Source organism: Zosterops lateralis (assembly GCF_965231275.1).
Source record: "Zosterops lateralis genome assembly, chromosome: 2".
In the NCBI taxonomy this organism is placed as follows: domain Eukaryota; kingdom Metazoa; phylum Chordata; class Aves; order Passeriformes; family Zosteropidae; genus Zosterops; species Zosterops lateralis.
The window spans coordinates 27,442,328-27,451,409 of NC_139763.1; the positions used below are offsets into that span (position 1 = coordinate 27,442,328).

The following is a 9,082-nucleotide window of genomic DNA, read 5'->3' on the forward strand; positions in this document are numbered from 1 at the left end:
TGAGCAGTAAGCCTGGACTACCCTGGACATGCATGAGGCCTAATGACACACAATCAACATCTCAAGTGCAGTAACTCTCACAAATTTCTACTGCACTGTTGAGCAGAAACATAAGCAAACATGTTAGCTGAGTCTGTATCCTGGGTGCCCAAGCAATTTATGCTGCCTGTAGAAAATGCTGCCAGAGGTGCTTTGGGTCAGGGTCTCCCTTCTAACAATGAACACAAGAGAACACAGCATCTCTGAACAGCTCCTGCCTCAGAGACCTTTGTGCCAGATTGCGATATCCCCAGTTTCACATAGAGATCAGTGAAATACTCTTTTCTAAGCCTCAGTCATTTCCTACTAGCTGCTGCCAGGCAGAAGGAGTGGAAACAGAACTGCATGTAGAAGCTGGATCTGTGGCAGCCAAGATATTTCCTGCTCCAGGGGAATTACTTACTGGTCATTTTCAAGCACAGTTTAATCTCCTGCATCAACTGGAAAATGAAATCTGATAAACTTAACAAAGTTGATAATGAGAGACAGAACCGGGTACCTCTCTGAAAGTCACTTCCAGGGTGCACCCATTCTCCTTTCAGCCATAACAGCTGGGATCTATAAAATCTCCAAGTAGGTTTTGATTAAGGTCCAGGTAGATGTCTACATGCCAAGAGGTCAGCTGAGTGTTGTACAATCAAGAAGTCAACAGGTGTTGGTCTTGCCAGAACCAAAGGAAGGCATCACACATGCCAAAGGTGAGTCAGTTAGCAAAAATTGTAACATTTAACACTAAAACACACTGAGGCTAGTTTGCTGTGGTTCCAAAAGAGTGCATTGATCTAGAGACTGGAACAATCAAGGCAGCAGTTAGAGAAAAAACCTCCTTCTTGGTACTCTTGCCAAACCAACAGAAATGCCACTTACATTCTTACAGTTAACATCCAAATAACTGATCACATTTCATCACGAAGAAACATGTTGCTATTGCCTGAGGCAAGCATAGAATCTACTAAAGAACCAAATAGGAACAAATGAAATATTAAGCCTGAACTTGACTAGCAACATTCCAGTTCCTACCATATTTTTTGGGGGGGAGGCGGGGGGGGGGTGGTGTATATTAAGAGGACAGATTATTCTATGGAATTCGTTACTTTTCTGTATTGCATCTAACTAGAAAAGTGCAACTCAGCGAATCAGGACATGATTTATCTCTCTGGCCTTTGAAGGACAGATGGGGTGCTCTTGGTTAATGTACCAAGGAATGCAGCTCAGGACAAAGACCTGAGACGGATGCAACCCTCATTTTCCATTATGCTAAAAACCAAGAGGATTTTCAAATTTATTTTCAAACAATTTTTAAATTTCCAGTATGTGTGAAGAATTCATCAGCTGCTGATTAAAAAAAAAAAAAATAAATATCCAAGGAATGGAGCTCTGTCTGCTTAGCCATGCTGAACAGGAGCTAAGGACACTGATTCTGCAAGAAGCATCCTCAGCCTCTGTGACTAATGTGACTCAATGGCACTTCAGGTATTGTAGAGTGGTTGGTGTTTGGTCCCATGAATCTAGACTAAAGGCATTTATCTCAGTTTGTTCATAACAAAAAAGCCCCTAACACTACTTGTAAGATCATCACACGCTGTGAGAAATGAGGACTGAGGAGGGCAAAACACAAGTTCCACTTTTATAAAGATTGCTGACAATGAATCCGAAGATATTCTCTCTCCCAGCTGAACCTTGGTGTCCATTTGTTTATCTTCTTTCTGGATGAAAAAAAAAATAGCCAGAAAAAACCAAACATGGCTAAGTCCTGGAATGGTCACCATATCGGCTTGAGGAATACGGGCTCAGTTTGCAAGTTGACTACTCCAAGACTCAGTGAAATCGCGTTTAACAGTGACCTCTAGTGTTGTTCGGCAGCATCTTTGCTTTTTCTTGGGCAAAAAAGATCAAATAACCTGTAATAAAATGAACCTGCCTTTATACTACAGGGCAGTATCAATGCCCAGCCTCTGTTGTGGATGAGTTGAATGCACCTCAGTCAAAGCAGAGAGGCGGCAATACGTTTTATTGAGGTAAGGTAATAATTTGACAGAGTTCAATAAATTCCATGGAATTCAAGGGTGGTTTAACAAGGTTCAGTAAGTTTGATGGCAAGGCTCACCTTATTAATTCATGCATGGAAGAAAAAGGCGGGGGGAGGGAAGGAAAGGGAGGGAGGAGAAGAGGGGGAAGAGAGGAGAGGAGAGGAGTTTTAATTCTGCAGTAACTATTGAAAGCTCTAAAAACCTCTTAAACTCCCGTTGTCATTTTCCACTTAGAAGAATAATCAATTAGTAAGTTTTCAGTTTTCTAAAAAACAGCAGAAACTCGTTCGCACACAAACCCTCAGTTGATTCGAAACTTACAGTAACACTAGAGGGCAGGAGAGCAGCTTTTAAACCCAAGTGTTGCAACTTCATCTGGCTAAAGATGTGCTGAGGAACGTCTCTTTTGTAAGGGAACAAAATAGAAATGAGGTATTTCTCTTCTTATAGACTATTTAAATCTGCTAAAATATTTTTATTACCGCATACTAGCACAAGCAAAGTAGTTCAATTTGAGCTAAAGAAATTAGTTCACAACAAAATATCCTTTCATAAACACTCTTTATTTTTAAACATAAAGCATCTCTTCATTCACTTCACTTATGCAATCTTTACTGGAAGATTTAGTTAATGTTTTTTAGGCTTCTCCTCCTCCAGAAAAGAATGTTTACATATTGTTTTATACATCCCAGTCAGTTGTAAAGTGTTCTTCAGATTCATATGCTGAGGACCACCAGGTTCTGCTCTCACAACTAATTTCCTTCATAGTCAAGAGGAACAGACTCTTCTTTGTCAAAAGTGTTTCTGCCTGCTGTACAAAGATGTGAGAATTAGTGTCTTTGAACATAGTATTTTGCAGAATCTCAATGTGGCTGAGGTTTGCAGGCACCTCTGTAGGCCATGGGGTCCAATCCGCAGTTCAAGCAGGGCCACTGGGAGCTGTTTGCCAGGCCCATGGCCTCCAGGGATGGAGGGACACCTCCAGGGACGGAGACTCCACAATCTGCCTAGGCAGCCTGTTCCAGTGCTCAGTTACCCTCACAGTGAAAAGGTGTTCTCTGATTATCAGATGGGCTCTCCTCAGTTTTAGCCTGTGCCCACTGCCTCTGCTTAGCATTGGCCCACTGGGCACCACTGACTACAGTATTTATTTATAAGATGCAGAGCTATACACAACCATTTGTCACATCAGAACATTTTTAAATGTGCAATCTGGCACTAAAACAAAGAAACCAAAACCAGTCTGGAACCTCAGATTAGGAACTTCTTAGAAGCCAATGCTGTTTTAAAATGGGGGTTCATAGGACCTCCCCAAACAAGTCTCAGGCTCAGTAGTCAGTCATGAGAAAAAGCATACTCAAGTCTCAGTCCTAAACAACACAAGTGTCTAGGGATGTAAAATAAAGAGGGGATTCACACCACGAGCACAAATCTGAGAAAATGCAAATGTGATTATGCAAAATATCAAAAGCGCCTGCAGGAATAGTCACTGTGATCTATCTAATATCTAGACAGCATGAGAGATTTCGTCTACTTGTCGTGGGAACATGTTCTAGTTTTGGTGGGGGCTTTTTTGCTAAAAAGTTTCCATGAAATAGTAAAGTGCTTCTCTGACGTGCATGCTGATGAAACTACAATAACAGGAGTTAAAAAACCAGCTGCAACAGCAGTGATAGGATATAGAAGATGACTTTTAGAGGGTAATGACAGAGACAACAACAAACATGGATATGGAAAAAAAATACAAACAAAACTTATCCTAAACATGCTACAAAACTGCTTCTCAAGGAAATCAAAGGTATACATATTTTAGCTATTTTCTGTTTCACACAGACTGCTCCTAATGCAGCCATTGATTAAATTTCTTTATGGAATTGAAGGATACAAGTGCCAAGCTATAACATCTCAGTACAAGAAAGCTGCGTCTGTCTGGTACAGTGATCTGAAAAACGTAAAAGTTGTTCTCCGGATATGATTATTTCAAATATTGCATCTTGGCAACAGGACAATCAAAGTCCTCATTTCTTTAAAAAGAAATGCCAACAACCTAGGTTTCATGTTAGCTAATCAGAAAACATGTAGTGGATTTTCTTGTCCATGCTGGTGATGAACTGCAGTGGTGAGCAGCTCTCTTCACAGTTAAAGGAAATGAGTCACAGACTGCAGAGCTGCCCAAGCTGCAGCCCGTGCAAGATATGCTAAGTCTCATAGGCAACAAAGTGATGACACTACTCACTACTTCACTGTCCCAAAGTTTAGAGGGCAAACTCTTAAATGAGCAGGCACATCAGCAGACTAGTCCCATATGGACGTCACAAACACTCTACAGCAACTGAGATAATACTTAGATATAACTACACTCCTACATGTGGAGAAATTCATTGAGGTCCTAGGGTAGACTCCATTACAACACATACATTTGGATAACTATGAGGCAGGTGCTGAAGGTCTCATTCTAGGCAGCAAAAATCTAATTAACACAAACAACAGAATCCAGAGAGCCAGTCAGCTCCCCCCAGTGCAGACACATACGCTTGATCAGCCATATTATTGATATTGAGCCACTAACAACAGAAACTCTCAGGAAAATGACAAAATCTAGACTCATGGCAAAGCAAGCCCCAAGCACCTCATCTGCCTCCTGGTACATCTAGCTCAGCTCACCACCCCTGGCTACACAGATACCACAAGTCTTCTCAGTAGAAATCTAAGGAAAATAAGATGTAAATAAAACCTTAATGAAGCAGAAAATAACTCTTACAGCTAAGTCTTACTTCAACACATACTCATACAATTTCTAAAAATGTATATAGAGGAGTCTAACTATAGTTTTGTAATAGATTTGTAATAAAAGTTTTATAGCTTTGCAATAAAAATTGCTTTTTGTGATGCAAATATTTATTTATTTCTCAGTGTTAAAATTTATCCTGAAGGTGTTGCATTTTATTGTGAACAACATGAAGAAACAAAAGAAAATTGTGTTATCTTCATTTCCTTAAAACAGATTTCTCTTTTTTGGATTCCTGAGCAAGAAAGATGAAGCACCCTCAAACTCATCCTATGCACTTCTGTTAGCTAAAAGGGAGTAGTATGGCATGAAGGAGAGCAATCAGCATGAAAGAGGACACTCTTCTAATATTAATCTCTTGGGAAAAATAAAACCAAATGTGATCTTGATCATTTTGATACAACCAATGGGGTTCAGTCATCACCACTGCAATGAGTAAAAACCTGCTGCAGAGAACAAATACCAAGATTCTTTGCTTTACAGCAATAGGTTTGCATCACCTAAGTAACTGCAAGACAAAAAATGTTCTATGAGCAATAAACCCACTAAGGTGGTGTTTTAAATTACTGACTCACATGGCCCCAAATTTATTGGCAAGCCCCAGATTCTCTTTCTTCATAGTAACTCCAGTCTCTGTCCTTGAAGCCTTCTGAGACAATCTCTAATTGCAATCCTGAGCCATACACAATCCTCACTGGACTGCTGGCAGGCCAAGTGGAGCAGGTAACTTCTTAGTTGGAGCCGTAGTCTTCCTTGAGGGAAAAAGGGCACTAGTCTGTCCACATTTCTCTAATCCTGACTTCACAAAACTTGCAGAAAGCAACTTTGCTTCTGGAGACCTGTCAAACTTACCTGACAATGGGATGAAAGATGTTTGGAAGAAGCAGGCCTGATTTACAGCAGTTGTGTAAGCCAAGCTAAAATAAGAAGCAGGAAACTTAAATAAAGGCCTCACTTTAATTGCAGATTGTGCTTTTGACAGCTCATGTAGTTCATCATGAGCAATCAAATCATAGACTATCAGGTACAGAATTGTCATGCTAACAAGCCTAGAAGTAGAAGAGATGACACAATTTCTGTATGAAAAGGCAAGAATTCTGTAAGATAATAAAGAATGCCATTAGGAGACAAGATAAAGCCAACTGCTTTCCATCCTTCTCCCCTTCCATGCATGCCACAGGTGTCCTCAGTTAATCAAGGTCAGTCTATTTCTTTTTTAGACCCACTGAAAATCAAAATAGTACCTTTTTCCAAGTTTAGCCATGCTGCAGGCAGCTGAGGGAGAGTCACACCCCATGGGTGCAATTCAGATATCCTGTCTCTGGAAAGTGGAGATTGCCAAGGGCTGCCCCTTGGCAGGTCTGCAGCACTTACACACAACATTGGAAACAGGAGCCTACGTGGGTTTGGGGTTGCAGGGATGAAGAAGAAAGACTTCAGAATGAGGGCAGTAGGAAGGTCACTCACTTTTTCCATTCACCTGAACAAAATAGCTGAGTTAGGGGCCACCTTTGAAACCTTCCTAGAAAGATTGTCATACACTCCTGGGCTCAGAGAGAACTTCTCCCACCTCAATACACACATCCATTTCAGAGGTCTCACTTCAGTTACAGTACCCAAGCCAGAAACAGGGACACTTTCCAATATCAAAGAAGACCTTTTTCATGTGCAAACTGAAAGTGAACATGCTCACTTTTACTTGATAAAGGTTACCTAACCTGGTGGAAGGTGACCCTGCCTATGACAGGGAGGTTGGAACTAGGTGATTTGAAAGTCCTCTCCAACCTGAATTGTTCTGTGATTCTATGAAATGTGCAAGCACCAAACCGACTCAGAAACAGTAATTCAAAAGCAGCAGAAAGAAGCTATGTGATAGCACCAGCATATATCATGTCTATAGGTATTTTTAGAACAAAAGAAAGAAGACATCTGAAAGTAGATAAAAATATAGGAACTTCCAAAAAGTGAGAAAGTCTTACTATGACTGTGGAGCCCTTCACTTCCTCTCAAGATTTGATACTTGAGTGAAATTTGTAAATCAATTTATTTTAACTGACTCTCCATACTCTCACCACTGTTAGAAGTATTATTAAGCAAAGCAGTAGGTATATCAACACCACTTAACCATTACATTAATTTTGCTCTCTACTGGTTTTGAATCTGAAAGAGAAACTTACGTCTTATTTGAAAGTACATAACATTCAAAATTTCCCCTGTTGACACCTAAAATAATTTTTAAGCCTCAGCCACCAGTTCACAAAGATCTTGCTGTTCACAACACGATATGTCAGCCCCATCTATTTGCCCACATTCCTACGTAACTCTCAGTGAAGGAGTAAAACCATGGAGTCTGTCCACAAGGGTGCTTTCTTTGAATGACCAGTTACTTCATGAAAGCTGATGTCAGACCAGCTTCCTGTTGAAGAAACAGGACTGGAGCCCACCTGAGCAGAGCCCCTGGAGCTGCACTGCTGTAGCCCCCCAGCATAACTTAAGCAACCATTCCTCTGAGCTCCAGCCCCAGAAATAGCTCACTCAGAAGAGCTAAATTTTCAGGAAAACATGAAAAAGCAGCACATAACACATGTTAGGAAGCAACATGAGATGATATACTCTGCTTTGACAATGTAAGAACCAAATAGATGCTAACGGAGAAATAACACTCTCTTATCTGCATTTCTGTACCTGTTTCCTCATGTTCATAGAGAGTTCCCTGGACCACTCCAAGATCCTACAGATGACAGGTCCTCTCTGTGCTTCAGAGCAGCTCCCGGTGACCATGGCTGTTCTTAACAGTCACCCATCCCCAACAAGAGCATTTTCTTCTCTTCCAACCCCCACACTTCCTGTGCATCTTTTTTTTCTTCCCCAGACAAGATTTCTATCTTAGTGGTTAGCACCAGCTCCTAATTTTCATATTTTATTTCATTTTTTGCGCATTTCATGAAGTATCAAACTCAGTTTCTCTACTGAAATATTTAAACTAAAAGAGGGTAGATTCAGACTAGATATAAGGAAGAAACATTTTATGATGTGGGTGGTGAGGCACTGGAACAGGTTGCCCAGAGAAGTTGTGGATGCTCCATTCCTGGAAATGTTCAAGCTTAGGTTGGATGGGGCTTTGAGCAACCTGGTCTAGTGGAAAGTATCCCTGCCCTTGGCAGGGGGATTAGAATTTGATTATCTTCGGGGGTCCTTTCCAACCCAAACCATTCTACGATTCTATGATTTTTAAATTTATCTTGTTCCATCTGAATTACTGCAGTTTGCTACCCTGATGTCTCACACTGAACAGAAGCCACTGATCTCTGGTGAGTTGTTATTATTACACCTGGTCTAAGAGGGAAACATGCCACATAGAACACACAAATCATGGGCTCCACCATTCAGCAGTTTCTAAATGTTATCAAAATCTCACTCAAACATCTTCTGTTGTACACAGAAAGACCAACAAGCTGATGAATACCTACGCTGTTATTTCCATACTGATTTCAAAGAGGATTTTAAACCAACAAATGCAATGAATGAGTGGAATGGTAGTACTCATTACAAGCCAGAAGTTTCTGAGAACTGTAGGTACAAAAGCTTGATTGCCTCCTGCCATGGAAGGTATTTGCACACCCAGAAGCTGTCTTTAAGGAAGTTGGATAATAACCCTCACTAGATAGGACTGTTGGATCCAAAGAAATCACTATCACATGGATTAGTTTCTTCATTATGGATCTAATGAAAAGATAAACAAAAATTTTGATTTCCCCAAGATGTTGGCTACCAATATAAGAAAATGTAGCAGACCTACAAATGCAGTTGAGTAATCCCTAATCTGTGCTACACCAAATATGCTTGGGAGAGGCAGGACTCCTAGAAAACCTCCTAACACACCATCCACCACTGCAAAGTCCCGAGGGAACATTTTCACCACACGGCTGCAGCAGCTGAAGGGAGCTCCCAGGGCAGCAGATCTCTAGGGGAGCGCTGGCAGAGATCACCATGGGATCACAGAGTGTGCTGAGCTGCAAGGGACCCAAGGGTCACCGAGTCCAACCCCGGGCCCTGCACAGCACCATCCCCAAGAGCCACCCCATGGGCTTGAGAGCACTGTCCAAAAGCTTCTGGAACTCTGCCAGGTTTGGTGCTGTGACCACTTCCCTGGGGAGCCTGTTCCAGTGCCCGGCCACCCTCTGGGTGAAGAGCCTTTTCCTGATATCCAACCCAAACCTTCCCT

At 41.4% G+C, this 9,082-nt stretch overlaps 1 protein-coding gene across 1 annotated transcript in view; it reads right to left on the reverse strand.

The window, feature by feature from the left end:
- Positions 1 to 7,657, reverse strand: part of RASA3 (RAS p21 protein activator 3) — a 171,438-nt gene extending 163,781 nt beyond the window's left edge. Inside the window, exon 1 of the mRNA XM_083854658.1 lies at positions 7,543 to 7,657. The gene's annotated coding sequence lies outside the window, so the exon portion shown is untranslated. The remainder of the gene's footprint in view (positions 1 to 7,542) is intronic.
- Between the last annotated feature and the right edge of the window lie 1,425 nt (positions 7,658 to 9,082).